At 34.4% G+C, this 17,517-nt stretch overlaps 1 protein-coding gene across 28 annotated transcripts in view; it reads left to right on the forward strand.

Annotated features, from left to right (window-relative positions):
• The window catches only part of HDAC9 (histone deacetylase 9), a 1,020,499-nt gene that overhangs the window by 455,483 nt on the left and 547,499 nt on the right, over positions 1-17,517 (forward strand). For 9 of the 28 annotated variants that reach the window (XM_035698208.2, XM_035698222.2, XM_035698209.2 and 6 more), the window contains exon 1: positions 8,476-8,500. The exons of 16 other annotated variants lie outside the window; for them this stretch is intronic. The gene's annotated coding sequence lies outside the window, so the exon portion shown is untranslated. Of the gene's footprint in view, positions 1-8,475; positions 8,501-17,517 lie in introns of those variants that run through there. 3 more of the 28 variants (XM_035698235.2, XM_035698237.2, XM_035698211.2) reach the window with 2 other exon arrangements.

Genomic DNA, 17,517 nt, shown 5'->3' on the forward strand with positions numbered 1-17,517 from the left:
TCTCCTTTAATCTGGCCTCCATCTAAAATGTATTGCAATATATTATGAGTAAATTAAAAAAACAACAAAAACTCTCTCTTTGCCTCTACTTCTGCATCTTGTAGAAGGCACTTAATATGGTTTTTAAACTTCTTGCTCTGCATTCATAAATGTGCTTCTCTGTGTGTGTGATGTGCATATTTTCCTTCGAGATGCTTTTTAAAAATTATGTGAAATATTAAAGGCAGCCTTATATGTAGAAAGCTATAATGCGCTCAATTTAACAGTTGCATCTTATCCATATGATTAACCTTTCTCCTAATATTGAATATTAAGTCTGTCTTCAATTTTTCTCTATATTTCAAAATGATTGCCTCAGTGAATAGTTGTGTACTTATTAACTAGTTAATATTTATGACCATGTGAGCTTTACATTTCTCTTAAAAGTTTTGAATGTTTAAATAAATGTTGAATTCCCAGGTTGATAGATTCTTTCTTGCAACCCTAAAATTAATATAGTGTTATTGATGTATTTAAAAAATGGAAATGTTTATTGACCCTAGTGTATCTATGGCATCATTAACCTTTCAAAAAATCCAAATCTAGATACGAGTCAGTGGTATGAAAATAAAAATAGGAGAGAGTTAACACTGATTTGTGATGAAATATATTGACACCTAAAATAATCATTATGTGAAGATATATTTCATGTTGATTATTTTAATGTTCCTATATTTTACAGAAACATTTATATAAATTATGGTCTGTAATATAACCCTGTGTGTGTGTTTTTTACTGGAGTTTTGTTTTTAGAAGTAAAAATAAATACTAATAATGTTATGCCATTTATAAAACAGAAGAGATTAAGGTGTGTTGAACTTGAGGCTCCTGGGTGGCTAAGTCAGTTATGCATCCAACTCTTGATTTTAGCTCAGGTCATGATCTCATGGTCGGGGGAATAGAGCCCTGTGTCAGGCTCTACGATCAGTGCAGTCTGCTTGAATTTCTCTTCCTCTGCCCCTCACCCTGTCCATACTACCCTCTCTGTCTGTCTCTCTGTCTCTGTCTCTCAAATTAATAAATATTTTTTTAAAAAGTTGTGTTGAACTTAATCACTGTAGAATTGTTTGTTCTATTAGTCCATTTAGGGGGAAAAAAAGAAATGCAGTTATGTCTACTACTCATTTTACTCATTTATAGCCTAGAATTTGGATTACATCAGAGCAGTGATCTTAGCCATGCAAATTTAAATGATAAAGTTAGCATTGTTTTCAGGAATAGGAGACGTGTCTTCCTATATAGACCTTATAAACTATAATTAACAATCAAGATGGAATATTGTAGCAAGAACATTATTAATCATTATATGCATCTAGTAAGACTACCATAAATTTTATACAATTCACAAGTTTGATTTTTTAGAAGTCTCTATTGACTCCTATTGTGTACATATTTCTAGTACAATATAAATTTGGAAGAACACAACTAGAGCATATCCAAAGGAAAGTAATGAAATTGTGGAGGGTTCTGAAATCATGTCATAGAAAGAACTGTAGGAGGATTTGGTGTTATTTGTCCCATAATAAAGAAGCAATTATGACAGTTACAAACTTTTTCAAGGGTATTCATATGGAAAATAAGCTAAATTTATTCTGTGTAGTTACATAAAGCATAACTTAGGCCAATGAGTAGATGTTGAAAGGGAAACAAATTTCACTTGTAGTCTAATCCTTATGGATATTTTGAGCTTATACAAATAATGAATATTTATTGTGCAAATGAAAGAAAGTACTAAAATAAAAGTGTCACTTTTGATACTACCACCAAGAAATAGTTTGGTGTATTATCTTACAAGACTTTTTATATTCACCATTGTATTCAAATGGTGAAATATGAGTGTTCATATTTAGACACTCAAATATGAGTGTTCCTTATTAGATTTCTACCAGCTATTAGGCTGAAGAAAAGGAAGATATTATTTCATGGCAAATTGAGCACTTATAAAAACTCTCTTCCACTCAAATATTCTTACTTAATATTTTTCTTTTGTAATTCATCCTTTTGGTCATTTTCCTTCTTAGATTTCTGTTAATTTTTGGATGCAATTTAGAAAGTACTCTTAAAAATATAAAATATGAATAATATAATACAAATATGCAAAGTTTGGAAAAGATGCAGGATTTTATTAACATGCTGAGATGATGTTGGAAAAATGTTTGAACAACAAAGCTCCTGCAATTTTGGTAGAATTTAGCCTGCAGTCAGAGGGAACCAGCAAGATTTGTGGCATGGTTGATGCTTAAAACAATTGAGGGGTGGGGAGAATAATTTGTATGTCAGAGAAGTAAGAAAACACTTGGGAAATTTGATAAAGCCCTAGAATATTTTGGCAAAACTGAAGAATATTTTGGCAAAACAAAAGGAACTCACATTTTTGCTGATACAGTTAAGCTCAAAACAGTTTATATTTAATCTAATGTATTCATTCATACCCTACGACTCAGCATCAGTGCTTTAGATACATACTCAATAGAAATGTGTGCACCAAAATCTGTTTATCGAAAATATATGTACAAAACGTTTATAACAGTTCTATTAATAATAGCCCAGAAGTGGAAATAAAACAGTGTTCTTCAAATTAGATAAATTGTGATACATGCATATAATAGAATATCATACAGTAATGAAAGTGAAAGAACTATTTTTTTTTTAAGATTTTATTTGTTTACTCCTGTGAGACACACAGAGAGGAGGCATAGACACAGTCAGAGGGAGAAGCAGGCTCCGCGAGGGAGCCTGAGGCAGGACTTAGTCCCCAGACCCAAGGATCACTTCCTGAGCTGAAGGCAGACGCTCAACTGCTGAGCCACCCAGGCATCCCAGTGAATGCACTATTATTATTATTATTATTGTTATTATTATTATTATTATCAGTGAACCTCCAAATGTAATGTTGACAGAAAGAAGTGAGACACTAAAGTGCCTAGTATATGATTTAATTTTTATTAGAGTTAAAAAACAGGCAAATCCAACCTATAGTGTTGAAGTCTATATAATAGTTGCTTAGAAATGGTTAGCAACAGAGAGAAGCATGAGAAGAGGTGCTGTGGTTTTCAAAATGTTTTATTTCTTTTTCTGGTTGGTTTCTTGGGTGTGTTTACTTTGTGTTAATTCACCAAGATCTACACCTATGATTTGCTCACTTTTCTGTATATATGTAGCATTAGAATAAAAGAGTTTTTATTTAAAGAAGCTTCACTACCCCTTTCCCCCCACCCCAACACAATATTTAATTTACTCTCTGCCCATCATAAGAAGCAGCTCAGAGTTGTAAGTATAACTAAATTTTATTAAACATATATTAAAATCAACTTATATTTAACTTTGAGAATTTGAGCAAAGGTCCTCCACTTTCACTCCTCCCTGCACCAATGTATTGTAAAATTTAAGTTTACTAATGCCTCTGGTATCTCAGATAATGAAAGTCTCCAGTTTATACTTCCAGTATATCCAGGACATACTTTTTATATATGTTTCAGCTATCATTCTGTTGGAGCCAATTTCCATCGCCTTCAATATATTTTTTTTTATTTATTTATGATAGTCACAGAGAGAGGAAGAGAGAGAGGCAGAGACATAGGCAGAGGGAGAAGCAGGCTCCATGCACCGGGAGCCTGATGTGGGATTCGATCCCGGGTCTCCAGGATCGCGCACTGGGCCAAAGGCAGGCGCCAAACCGCTGCGCCACCCAGGGATCCCATCCTTCAATATTTTTAATTGGAAATTCAAAATTCCAGTTCGTTGACTGGAAGTACTAAAATGTATTTACCACTTCCTTAATTTGGGGGAATTTAAGTTGTTTGCAGTTGAGGAAATACTTTTTAACAAAGAAGTTAACAAATGAAACAAGTATCTCAAGAGTATGCTCCTTTGTTGGAAACATTCAAGCTGATGCTAGTAGAGAAGTAACCAGAGTCAGACTGCCACTCCAGTGCCTGACAGATAGTAGGCTTTTCAAAGGGATCTGTGGAATGAATGAATCTACTATGTTTGGAAGTCTTTCCAACTCTGATTGCCTAGGTTATGTGAGAAGGCAGTCAACAAGAATATTGTGAAATGTTCACTAACTGAGGCTATTAGTATATGATGGTATCTGATTCTAATAATTACATCCACATCTGTGATTCCTGGTTCAGGTCTACTGACCTGATATTTATTCATCAACTTTGCCATTGTTTTAAATTGGAAGATCAGCACCATTAATATTGCTAGGAGTCTTTGCTTTTTGCAAATTGTAGGTAAAATGTCTCCAAAAATGGCTTTGTTTTGGTGACAAAAGAATATTTAACAGAGCTTGTACACTTTATTTTTATTCTTCACTACTCTGGCACAGTGCTAGTTATAGGGTAGACACTTTTAGTAACTTCCTGGAATGATCCAAGTATTTTGTAAGACTAACCTATGATTCCATCATTATCATTCTTCACTTAACCATGTGTAAATAAATTTAAGACTTTAAGAAGTGCTTTATTATTTCAAGAGTTCTCTTTTTCTTATTGAACACATAGATCTGAATTTGAATTGTACATCCATTGTTTCTTCACATTTATACCATAACTAATATTATTTAGTATGAAAATTTATCCTATGCTTATTTTCTTTATGTTTTTGAGGAGAGGCAGAGCTCCAGAGATTATGATTGGTCAGTTTCTTTCTTTCTTTCTTTTTTTAAGATTTGTTGATTTGAGAGAGACAGTGAGTGCACGTATGCAAATATGCAGGTGTGAGGAGGAAGGGAGAGAATCTTCAAGAAGACCCCCCCACTGAGTAGTGGTGCCCAAATTGGGGCTCAGGCCCATGACCCACGAGATCATGACCTGAGCAGAAACCAAGAGTCAGTCTCAACCAACTGAACCACCCAGGTACCTCATGATTAGTCAGTTTCTTAATCAGAAGGAAAGGAGAGTCTTGATCGTATATCTCATATATTTCCCCTGTGAGTGCAATACATTAAGACCTATAAAATAAAGGGAAAGTATCAAAGCAGTAGATGTTACATGTAATTTGTGTTTCCATGTGGATATATATTAATATATGGATTATATATACATGTATATGTGTATGTTTGTATGCATACATAGATATTCATAAATAATAGGGCAGACCAGCTGATCGGGACTACAGGTTGTACAAATCCCACATCTGGAATTTCTAAACACAACACATCCTCTGTTTCCCCATTATTTGTAGCCACTGATTTATCTGGAGATAGAAGTACTTCCTGAAAAAACGTGCTTGCCCTACGGCTCTATTGGCATATTTAGAAAACTGTGTGATATGGGATGGTTTAGACAACAGAAAGCAAATTTTAGGAGGAACTTTGCAACCCCAAGGAAAGAATTCACCCAAGGGAAGAAGTCTGATTCAATGACATGGGATCAGAGGGAAGTGAGGCCTTGGGAAGAACTGTGCATTTGAGAATAGCATGGTGGTTTCACTGAATCCACTGCAATCTGGCAATGCTTATGGGTAGATGCAGATCCCAGGGCGTTAAGGTTTGTGTGGAACCTAAAAGAGATGTGGCACAAAAGTATTATGTGTAAAGTAATTTTGCTGTGGGATCTATCTGAAGTATGGAGTCAGCATCTGCTTTATTAATCAGTAGCCTTGAGATGTTAGGGTGGTGTGAGGGCTGTGGAGCAAGTTATCAAGTTACAGGACAGAAGCCAGCAGCAGACTGAGGAGAGGTGTGGCCAGAGCACCAAGCAGTGACCTGAGTCCTGGGCTATGCCATGGTAGTAACACAAGCATGGAGCTTTGTGCAGCAATCTTTCAAGAGCAAGAAGAGGCCAAAATGAGCACTTAGAATATGGCTAAAGTATGAAGTAGAAGTGGCAGTAGGAACATTGACCAATATAAATCTATAAAAGTGATACTCCTAGAAAACAACCAGAAATATCAAAAGTGAATCTCAGAAGCTGACGCTGAGGCCCATGTGATTCAGTTGGGGCTGACAAGCTAGTTTGGGCTAGATTTGTCCAGAGAACTTTGTGTGAAACCACAGCTAGGTAGGCCTGCCATTTACAAAGAGAGAACATGTGAGTAACAGCTTATAAGCAGTATCAATATGTAATATAAATTTGGACATGCATATTGTAACACTCCACCAGAGAAAGCCAGTAAAGAGTTACCCTTGTTTCCCAATGCAAGTTAAACATGATTTTACTCTTTTTATTACTGTGATACTTTTTACAACATAAATTATAAAATGCTCATTGAATAAATTTATATCTTCTTATCAGAATCTTCCTTAGGAATGTCTCTATTCATGAGTTCTGGTAAAAAATTGCTTTTTTTATGTCTGCTGTGTCACAAGACTGGAATTTGCAGTTTATCTTTTCTTTCACTGAAGATAGTCATCTGCTTCTTATTTCTTACAGATTTCTCACACTGGACTATTTCTGATAATGATAACCTATTTTTAGGTATAATAATGATGAAAGCACTAAGATCCAGCATCAGCATTGACACAAAGGGGAATATGTATTAATCCTGGAGATAAAATTCATTTGGTTAATCAGATCAAAAGTATACCTTATAGATTCCTGTAGGCACATAGTGGTCTAATACAGTAATAGGTAAATATTTTTCTCCTTGACTATCAAATCTACAGAATTGGTATCAGCTTCCTGGAGTATTATGTTAAGAAAGAGGCTGAGGTTTGGTGACAAGGAATTGGGAATGCTTTTCTGGGAGTGCTAACCTAGTGGCTGGGAGGTTGTGGCTTCCCATATATTTGGCTATGCATTTGCCAGTTTTGGTCAAAAGTTTTCCTTAACTGATAAGTTTAACTGGTTTACTATCACTATATAGAATAATTATTTTTTGTTGTATTTTCCATAGTTTTACACAGTTTAAGTAAATGTCAGTTATTGTATGCAGCAAGCAGGAACTAAATTATGAGCATGTATGAATAAGATTCAATTTAAATGATATACTTGTGCAAGCAGCCTATATATGAAAACCAAAATTACACTTAGACTGCCTACAAGGAAGAGGAAAGGGATTCTGAAACTTAAGTATGTGGAGAAATTGTTCCTTTTTTTTTTTAAATTTTTATTTATTTATGAGTCATAGAGAGAGAGAGAGAGAGAGGCAGAGACATAGGCAGAGGGAGAAGCAGGCTCCATGCACCGGGAGCCTGACGTGGGATTCGATCCCGGGTCTCCAAGATCACGCCCTGGGCCAAAGGCAGGCGCTAAACCGCTGCGCCACCCAGGGATCCCTGTTCCTTTTTAATAGAATTGCAGAAATATTTAGCAAATACAGAGATATTCTCAGAATTAGCTTATGCACTAAAAGCCTCATAATCCAACATGAAAGCATACATATTATTCAGAAACTGTATTTGCTTAAATTAGTAATTATATAATTACTAAAATTTTCTGAAGTGGTAATTATAAAATAATTAAAAGCAATTCAGATATAGCAAAAGTATCTAGGACATGTCTACTTATTAGTCTTATAAAAATGCTGGAGACTTACAAAATTAGAGATTTAAAAAAAAAGTTTTGATCTCAAAAAACACCTCTGAATTCATAAGGTGATGGATGAATTGCAGTTCTTCTTGGGCAATGTAATTAACCTTCTAATTTTAGGGGGTCACTACGATTTTGAGATTAAAGCTTTAGAAAATTTTATAATAGCAACATTTTATATTTGGATAGTGCTTTACAATTTGCGAAGTGTTAGTTATGTTTTCAGATACTTAACTTGGTAATATAAATAGGTCAAGTATTGCCTCCACTTTCCATTTCAGGCATCCGTGGCCCAGAAAGTTTAAATTAGTTACCCAGGTTCACAAAGCCAGTAAAGTTAGAAGTCAAATCCAAGTATTTGGGCTGTTACTCCCAAATCCTTCTTTTTAATGTTACATAATATATTCACGAAAAAAGTTTAAAAATAAAAATCCCTATAAGGAAAAATAAAATTTTATTCTTTTACTTTACTTATTACTCATTTGACAACCAGAAACTTGCTTTATTTATTTCCCTAATTAAATTGTCTTCTACCTTTTATGTAGCTGTTATTTTCAGCATTTATCCTAAAAAAAGTGGCATTTGAGAATTAATTATACAAGTTTTATTTAACAATTCCGTTGATCTCATTACTGGGTTAAATATAATCATTTTTTCTTTAACTGTATAAAATAGAACATTATAAATAAATTTTCATTGTGGATGTTAGTTTTTGCTGACAACAAATATTCAAACTAAAAGTTTTCTTTTACCTAAAAATGGAGAAGGATGGCATCAGAATTTACTTTCTTCTTAACTGATTTCTAATTAGTTGTCCCTGAGCACACAGGTCATACATAATTCATAGCTGTCTGTTGTCTTTTCTTTTTCTTCTTTTAAAGCTAAGTGCCTACTTCATTTAAAGATGAAAATTTGGATCATAAAACAGTGTCAGGGACATGGAAGTGAATGTAGGAAAAAGACCAAATTTCTCCCTGTTTGTTGTAAGTAACTTAATATTCTACAACTTAAGAGTAGTCATGTAAATAAAATAAAGATAATATAACTGGCTTTTTTCACTTGAAGTTCAAGATGATTTTTAAAATAGTTTTGTCAATGTTAAGTCTCACTCAATGAATCCTTTAAAATTTGAACTAGAAATACTTATAGCTGTGATATTCTTGGTCCCTTTTCCCATTTAAGGTGAATTTTTAGTCAGGATGTTGTGATTTCATTACACAATAAAAAAAAATCCTGCACTATTCAAGCACGTAAATGAAATGAAAACAAAATAATTTTGTATTAGTGTTTATCTCTTCTCCTCGAAACTCAGAAGGAAAAACTCTGACAATGAGAATCTACTAGCCAGTCCTGTGCTTTTAGTAATAAGTAGAATTTTTTAAAGATACATGCTAAATAACTGTTTTCATTTATTCATTTCTAAAGGATAGATCCAAGAATCTATTACAAACCCAGAAGAGCATGCAGGAAGAATGGGCCAGGTTGGGGATTGTAGCCAGCCATCTAATTACACAAATAGGTTCACAGCACAGTTGGGTCACAAATCATGTTTCTAAACTTAGGAGATGAATCTCCACCATAAATTATTGAAAAGCACTCTGTGGTGCTTCATTCTGCATTTCCCACAAATTAGATTACCGAGAGCCATAAAGCATCTTTAGAAAGTGTTTTCCTGGCTGTTTTAAAATTTTCCTTTATCATCAGTTATTGTCAACTTTGAAAACATCAGCTATAACTGGAAAACATGAAACCAAGGGATATAATAAAGAAGCGAGGAAATTATTCTTGAAAGAAACAGAAGCAGGTTTTTTATGTGTTAAGCAGGTATAACTTATTAATGAATATTTGTGGGTTTCTATGTCCCAAAATTCCTTAGATAAAAATGTAAATATGCATTATATAGCTCCCACATTTCATTTCTGCATTGATAATCTGTTGTGAAATAAGCATAGGTGAGCTAGAATAAGTTTTGTGAAGGTAATTTCATCCTATAATGTAATTAACCCACTTGCATGTTGTCACTAAGATCATATTTAGCTTCTGAGCTCATAATATTTTCACCACTTTCATTCATAAGATTCACAAACTTGAAAAAGGAGTCGGTGACAGATATTAGAAACTAGGATTATGAATGACACTGTACTAAGTTTAAGATGATTTGGCCACTCTGTTTAGCTCTTCTCTATGCTTTCCTCTGATTCTATGTTTATGAAATGCGAATAACAACCCTTTTTCTCCTCGCTAAGGCATTAATGAGTTTTTAAAAATATTAAGTCTGCAAAGAGCTCCATTTTGTTGATTGGTCCAAAGTATTGTTAAACAACCACCTCACCTAAACCAGTCAAAATTGTTTTTTAGGTTTTACATGGAATATGGAGCAATGTACCATTTAAGATCTCTCTGATTGCACATTTTAAAATGTCCAACTCAAACTGACTGTAATTGAAAGTCAAATAATTGAGCCAAATATTGGCTCACAGCACTGAAAACCCTGAAATAGAACCAGCTTCAGATAGAGCTGTATTCCAGAGTCACAAAATGGTGTTCTTCATCCTCAGTTTTGCTGCCTATGGTATTGGCTTCATATTCAAGTTTTATGTTATAGCAAGGTGGCAGTAGAGCTCACGTGCCCACACTTTTTGAGATCTTAAGCTAGTAGGTAAAATGAGACTTCCTTTCCCAGGATTCCTTACAGATGATCATTGGATCTGAGAGATTCTGATTAGTTTGTATGTCCATGCCTCATCTTAACCCTTTTCTAACAAGCAAGGAGAGAATACAAGTGTTGTTTTTGTTTTGTTTTGATTTTTTTTTCAGAACTCAAAGGTATGTATGCAGTTCTGCTACTACTCCTATAGTATTTTGAGTGAACTGCTTAATGTTCATCCCATCAATTTCTACTGCCTCACCTTTTCATTTAGGATAAAATAGAAAGAATTGCCATTATGTGAAAGGGAAAAGGCTTTTCAAGGAATGAGTTGGGAAATAAAATTCATGGGATATTATGAAGGTATTTGTTTTTGAAATGTAGTTTAACATTTAAAATTAATTGCCACGTAATAGTTTTAAAAAGAATATCCTAGTTGAAAAAAAAAGAATATTCTAATTGTTCTTAGGCTGTTAGTGGTTTCTTTCTGATTTTTCCTGCTTGCCTTTGTGCAAGTGACTCAGAATTACAAATTGGTTGATTTTTGCATGTGGACCTTAATAGTCTCATAACTACATGTTATAAAAATCTGCTCTAATTAATTTTCACTCTCAGCAACTGGATTTGGGATCCTTTTTAAGGCATTAGTACATTTTAAAAAAATACTAAGTTTACCAAGAGCTCCGTTTTTATTGATTGGTCAAAAGTATTGTTTGCCTGGCTCAATGTGTTTGAACTCACAGATGTTCAGGTGACAAGAATTTTTAAATTGATTATCCTTCACCACTGGATAGGTCCTATTTTGTCAGACGGGAGCGAGACCTCTGCCATTAGAAGAGACTTGTCTGTGAAGTTTAACAGGACATATGTCTACACATAGATGCACACACTGACACTGAGGAGTATGGCACTTTTTCACTTGAAGATTGTGTATGGGCAGGCGTGCCTCACACCGGGATGGGTTTTATAAAAAATGTTAGGACTGAATTACATTTGTTGTGTTGTGACAGTTGCTGCTTAGCCATCAAAGAGTAGGTGCAGTTGTGCCGACAACTCCTTGGCATTCTGCCCCAGGGAAGTGTTACGTTATCAAAAGGAGCAGCCACTCTGTGTTAGTGTGCTGGTAATTAAAATGTGGACGTTTGACCATGATTCCCTGGAGAAAATGATCAAAAGAATATATTGAAATGAGAAACTTAAGTAGGCAGAGTCATGTCTAATGAGCGAGAGGAGAGCTCTTTTAGGCTTGATAACTTAGATGAGCATATGTGAAATATGGCTAATGTTTCTACAAGAACATGGTTACTAGGAAACTATGAGAAGTCCCCTAAATTATGTGACCTTCAAGATATACCAATAAATATAGAATTCAGATCACTTTTTGATAAAACTAGTACTAACTAACCTGCTAATATTTGTAATATCCTTTTGGTTTGTTTCCAGAGAACGTAAGATTTACTGTCTTTTTAAGGATTGGATACAAATTTTCCAAAACTGGTTTTTAAAAGCTCATAGACAATCCTATTGACTGAATTTTAGTTTCTCACTGCAGTCTTCTATATCATGGCTGAGGGTAGCAAAATCATATCTTGAGATAAAAAGATATTTGTTGTTTAGTTGGCCAAGATTTCAAAATAATATATATTAAATCCTTGACCTCCAATCAAAGCAGTAACAGAGAACTAAAGATGTTGACTCTTGTTTGCCACTCCCATGAAGGTTCCTACTAATCCTTATTTTCCTACCCCAGTAGATCTTACTCATTTAAAAAATTGAACCCATCATTAAAAATCTTTCCACAAAAAAATTCCAGTAATCTGTAACAAAAATTTAAGGAAGAAATAACAGTAAATTTTTTTAGGAAGTAGAGATCTAGTTTCTACCTGACAGAAGAATATCTGTAAGTTCAAACACAGTGAAGCCAGTTTAACAATACTTTTGATCAATAAAAAAAAAAAATGAAGTTCCATGTCGACTTACCATTTTTAAAACTCCTTCTATAGGTACTGTCTCTGGTTGCTACATTTCTTCCTAGGTAGAGCAAGACCTCATCCTGTTTCTTTGGTTTCTTTGGAGTTAAACTGAGCATGAGAGGGTAACTTTCCTTCCCAGGCTATTAGTCAAAGTTGTGGTCAGCACCAACTTTGGCCAAGACACGCCTGACCCAGTTCTGCCATGGGCTCCTGCTCACGGGTTGCTGTTAGGAGCTGGCACGAGTCTGAGGCATAGGGTTACCAGCTGAATAAGACTCTCAGGTTGGTTAGGTGTATCTTTGGGCCTTGGCATCTCTCCTTACTCTATATTTACTTCACCTCTTATCACAGGCCCCTGGATTCCTTTTTCTTGTTAGCTACAAGTGCCTGAAGTCTATTAATTCCTACAAAGTTTTAACAGATAAGTTAGACATTAAAGTGTTAAGAATTAACTCTCTTGCTCTCAGATGATTTTAAAATGATACTCTTGTGGAAATTGGGTAGGAAAGCATAAAATTATATTAAAGTAGTAGAGTAAAAGAAATTTTCTAAGAAAAGGCTAAACAAATAAATAAAATTGCATTTTGTTAGTATATATGCTCAAATAGTGTATTTTTCAAGTTTTTTTGTGGGTACTGTTTTCTGGAGAGGCAGGTTTTTTTTAAAAAAAACAGGTAAGATAAGCTTCAATTTACTGACTGTAATTGACTAATGGTAACCATAGAAAATGGCCCTTGGCTTCCAAATTTTGCTCCCTTGCCAGTGAATCAGCTTGCCTAGTGTGATGATTTAATTTTCACGGTGTTCAAATTACAAATTAACATTTGCAAGTGTAGATTTGGGGAATTGTGCTGAAGCCTAATAGAGTTCTCCAAGGATGGCGTGCCCCCTTGGGCTACATTGTATAACTTCCTTATTAAAATGAAAGGAAATTGCCTATTAGTTATCTTACAGCCTATCTTCCAGTCCTTATACTTGAGAATGGTATGCATTCATCTAATGTACAGAGTCTTCAAACCTCATAGATTTTCCTATTTCCAAATATTTTATTTTATTTTTTTAAAGATTTTTTTATTTTTTTTATTTATTTTATTTACTTATGATAGTCACAGAGAGAGAGAGAGAGAGGCAGAGACACAGGTAGAGGGAGAAGCAGGCTCCATACACCGGGAGCCCGATGTGGGATTCGATCCCGGGTCTCCAGGATCATGCCCTGGGCCAAAGGCAGGCGCCAAACCGCTGCGCCACCCAGGGATCCCTCCAAATATTTTAGATCTCAGTTTGCACCCCCTTACGAAGAAGTTAACTTGAAATGATTAGGTCAACTGTATGTTTGCTTCTGATAATTGGAGTAGCTCATGAGTACAAGGTGTAATTCTAGCCCGTCATCTCTGTGGTACTCTTCTTCCTAATAACACTAGCACTTGGGCTTGCAGTTTAACATTTGTGGAATTAGAAAGAGAACAAAGCTTTTGACAGTAGCCGGGCTTGGTTGCAGGGCAGAAGAGACAATTGTTTGCTCAATTTTATAGAATTGTGTGAAGTTACTATATATGACAGCTGCGTTTGGGGGCAGAGTTCCCAGGTTTCTATATTTTATGGTTTTCAATTTCATTCTATGGTGTCAAGGGTGGATTTTCCCGAACTAATAGAAAAATGAGAAAGGCTACTAGCTTTTCTTGTAAAGTAGATTGAGCAGAAAAATTGTAAAAAATCCCAAATGATCTACTGTGACTAACAGTGTCAACTCAACTTGTTTAATGGACTCTGGAAAATAAACAGTGGTTTTTAGAGAAGAGTGAAAAAAGCCAAAAAGAGAAAATTAAATTAGTGGCACTCTTTCTGTGGGGAGCTCTATTAGCTGTGGAAAAGAATAACAAAGTCAAAGTCTAACAAAAAGGTGTGTGTGTGTGTGTGTGTGTGTGTATGTATGTATGTGTGTGTACGTACATATACACATACACTTCTCTCAGACACAAAAGGACTTTGTGGTCAGAAAAAAATTCGAGTCCTAAGTACTTGGTGAAATGCTAGAAACTAAACCCAAATTGATTTCTAGAATGCAAATTATCTTTTCTTGACACAGATTGATCCTATAAAATTATAAAATTCATGAAATTTAAAAATAAAAATGAGTTATGCGGTGCTGAAGTAGACACTGGTAATTTTAGTTAAGTATAAATTAAAGTGATAACAAAGAGGACTTTTAATGAAAGTGATTCTTATGCATTGGAGGATTTTTAAATGTTTTGTTCACAATTAACACAAGAGACCAAAAAAGCTCAAAAAGTTTTAGTTAAATCCAATATTTCCTAAAATGCTTACAGAATTGTAACCTAGTAATATGACATTTGTGCATGATCTTGTTAGCAGCAGCAGTGTTATGCCCTCTGCTATCGGTTTATAGGATTCCTATTTTTTATTGTACAAAAATACTCAATTGGTACTAGACAAAGCAACCATTTTTTCTTTCATCTTATTTTTTTACTGGCTAATTTGAACTGGAACTGCCACTTTGTTAGGACACATTGCCCACTTGTATCTCCAGGGCAGCATCTAAAGAGACATCCCCTAGTTATTTTTTTAAATATTTTTATTTATATATTCATGAGAGACACAGTGAAGTGAGAGAGAGAGGCAGAGACGCAGGCAGAGGGAGAAGCAGGCTCCATGCAGGGAGTCCGATGTGGGACTTGATCCCGGATCCCAGGATCATGCCCTGGGCCAAAGGCAGACACTCAACCACTGAGCCACCCAGGCACCTGCCCTCCAGTTATTTTAATATCAGTTTCATTGCATTACTGATAGAAATTTTTTCATAATCTTCTAAAAAATATATTTTCTTATTTGATTTTTGTTCCCCATTAACCAAAACCAAATCATCTGTGATTTGTTTTATTTGGAGAACTTATCAGTATTGTCTAACCACAGGATTAAGTGGAATTGAAGCAATTTTAGCAAGAGCAGTCTCTCAGGCAAAAAAAAAAAAAAAAAATGGCTCTCCTTGCCCATTTGTTGCTTACAAAGTACAATGAAGACTGGATGAAAGGTTTTTACAACTATGGTTTGAATGCTTGTGACTTTTTTGTTTTGTTTAAGAAAAAGTAATAAAATTTGAAAAATATTAAATTATTTGATTAAAAGATTATTTGTGATAACTGAAACTATGTTTAAACTAATATGGCTTTAGTCAGTTTTATATGATGTTGATGATACTTCACAGTAGGGGATGTTGTGTTAAAAATCTTAAATAAATTATCTCATTTTTAATGCTCCCAAGTGTTGTTATATTAGGATGAGAAAAACTGAGACCTGGAGAAGTAGAGTATGGTCATTATATTAGGAAGTGGTTTTGTTTGACTAAGTACTTAGCATTATCATTCAATACTATCTATTTATCATTGCATCTAATATTAGCATTTATAAATTTTTATTTATTTATTTGAAAGAGAGAGAGAGCATGAGAGAGAGAGAGCACAATCCAAGGGAGAGGCAGAGGGAGAAGCAGACTCCCTGCTGAGCAGGGAGCCCAACACAGGACTCAGTATCAGGACCCTGGGATCATGGTGAGCCAAAGGCAGACACCCAACAGACTGAGCCACAGAGCACCCTACCTAATCTTAGCATTTAAAAAAGAATAGGCTGGAAATAAGAAATTTGTCATAAAAAGATATATCTTAACATTTCAAGTAATGATGTTATAGCAATTCCATATCCACAGTCACCCCCCAGCATTTAATCTGTCCCTGATAGATTATTTGTTGCAGTCTCTTACCCTTTTTCTCATATCTAGGCTTCCTTTCTTCATCCATTCTTTATATATATATCTGCATAATAAAATTCTTCTGATACCAGGTTCACCTTATTATTGTTATTAACAAGTGCTGATAAATGTCAGGACCTTTTTTTTAACCAAAAAAAAAATTAATAATAATAGTAGTAGAGTAAAGCCCATATGCAGAAAAGTGCTCAGTGAACATATTCTAGTTATAATCCCACAGATGAAAAAACAGCATGATGCCAGCAATGTAGCAATGTAGCAATGTAATGTAGCAATCAAATGCCTTCCCAATCCCTGTTCTATCCTCTTCCCTATAAGTAACCTCTGCTGTGATTTCCATCAATGTCATTTCATTTCGCCTGTTTTTATACTACACATACATGGAATTACATGGTATACATTGTTTTTCATGCCAAGTTAAGTTTGTGAGATTCATCCACCGTGTTGTTTTCACTTTAGTTTGTTAATATTCGTTGTTCTATCATATCCACTCCATCATGATATCAGAATTAATTTACCCAATCTACTGTTGATAGATATTTTGGTTGTGTCCAGTTCTGACCAATTATCAATAACACTGATATAGAATATTCTTGCTCATGTACCTTGAGAATAACTTTTTTACCTTATGAATTGTTGTGACATAACATATGAGTCCATTGAAAGTTAATACTCAATGTCAGACAGTTTTCCAAAGTAGTTCTATCAGTTTATAGTCTTACTGGTGTTGCATGAGAGTACTGGTGCCTCTACTTCCTTGTCAATATGTGGTGTCAACTGTCTTTGTAATTTTAGCATGCCAGTGGATGCATAGTTGTGGTTTTAATTAAAATTTCCCTGAAGATTCCTAAAACTATTGAAGAAAGAAATTGAAGCTACCATTTTTATTTATGTCTGTTTTTCAGTTCTTCTATTTTCTAAGATTTTTATTTCTGTGTTCATTAATGAAGCTAGTTTATAGTTTTCCGGTCTTGAAATCCTCTAGTTAGATTTGGTATAAGATATATCTACATAATGAGTTGGTCAGTATTTCCCAGATTTTCTATTTCTGGAAGAACTTAGTGTTATTTCTTCTTTGATTTTTTAGCACAGTTTACTGCTGAAGCATGGACTTTTCTTTGTGGAAAGATTTTAATTATGGGTTCAATTTTTAATGGTTTTATAACTATTCAGTTTTTCTTAGTTATTCGTGTATCAGTCTCATATACTTTGCCTTTCTAGGAATTTATCCATATTATTAAAATTTTTCCTTTCTGTTTTCTTAACACAAAACCCTTTTTAATATGTTTGAAGTGTTTAGCTATGTTGTCTTTTATCTTCCTTTTTTATTTTGTGTATTACAATCCGATATTAGTTTACTCATTTTGTTGTTCAAATTATTTTTAGCTATTAGGAGGTATAAATTTTTAAATATCTGTTTTTCTGGTTAGAATATAAACTCCTGTGAGGATGGATATGATGTCTGTTTTACCCCAAAAGGTTAGCAAAGATCCTGGCATGTTGTAGAAGTCAATATGTATTTCTCACAAGAATCAATTCATAAATGATGAATGAATGGAATCTGTAATAACCTTATTTGGTGCTTAAGGATTCCTGGGT

The sequence above is a fragment of the Canis lupus genome, chromosome 14 (genome assembly GCF_003254725.2).
Source record: "Canis lupus dingo isolate Sandy chromosome 14, ASM325472v2, whole genome shotgun sequence".
Classification (NCBI taxonomy): domain Eukaryota; kingdom Metazoa; phylum Chordata; class Mammalia; order Carnivora; family Canidae; genus Canis; species Canis lupus.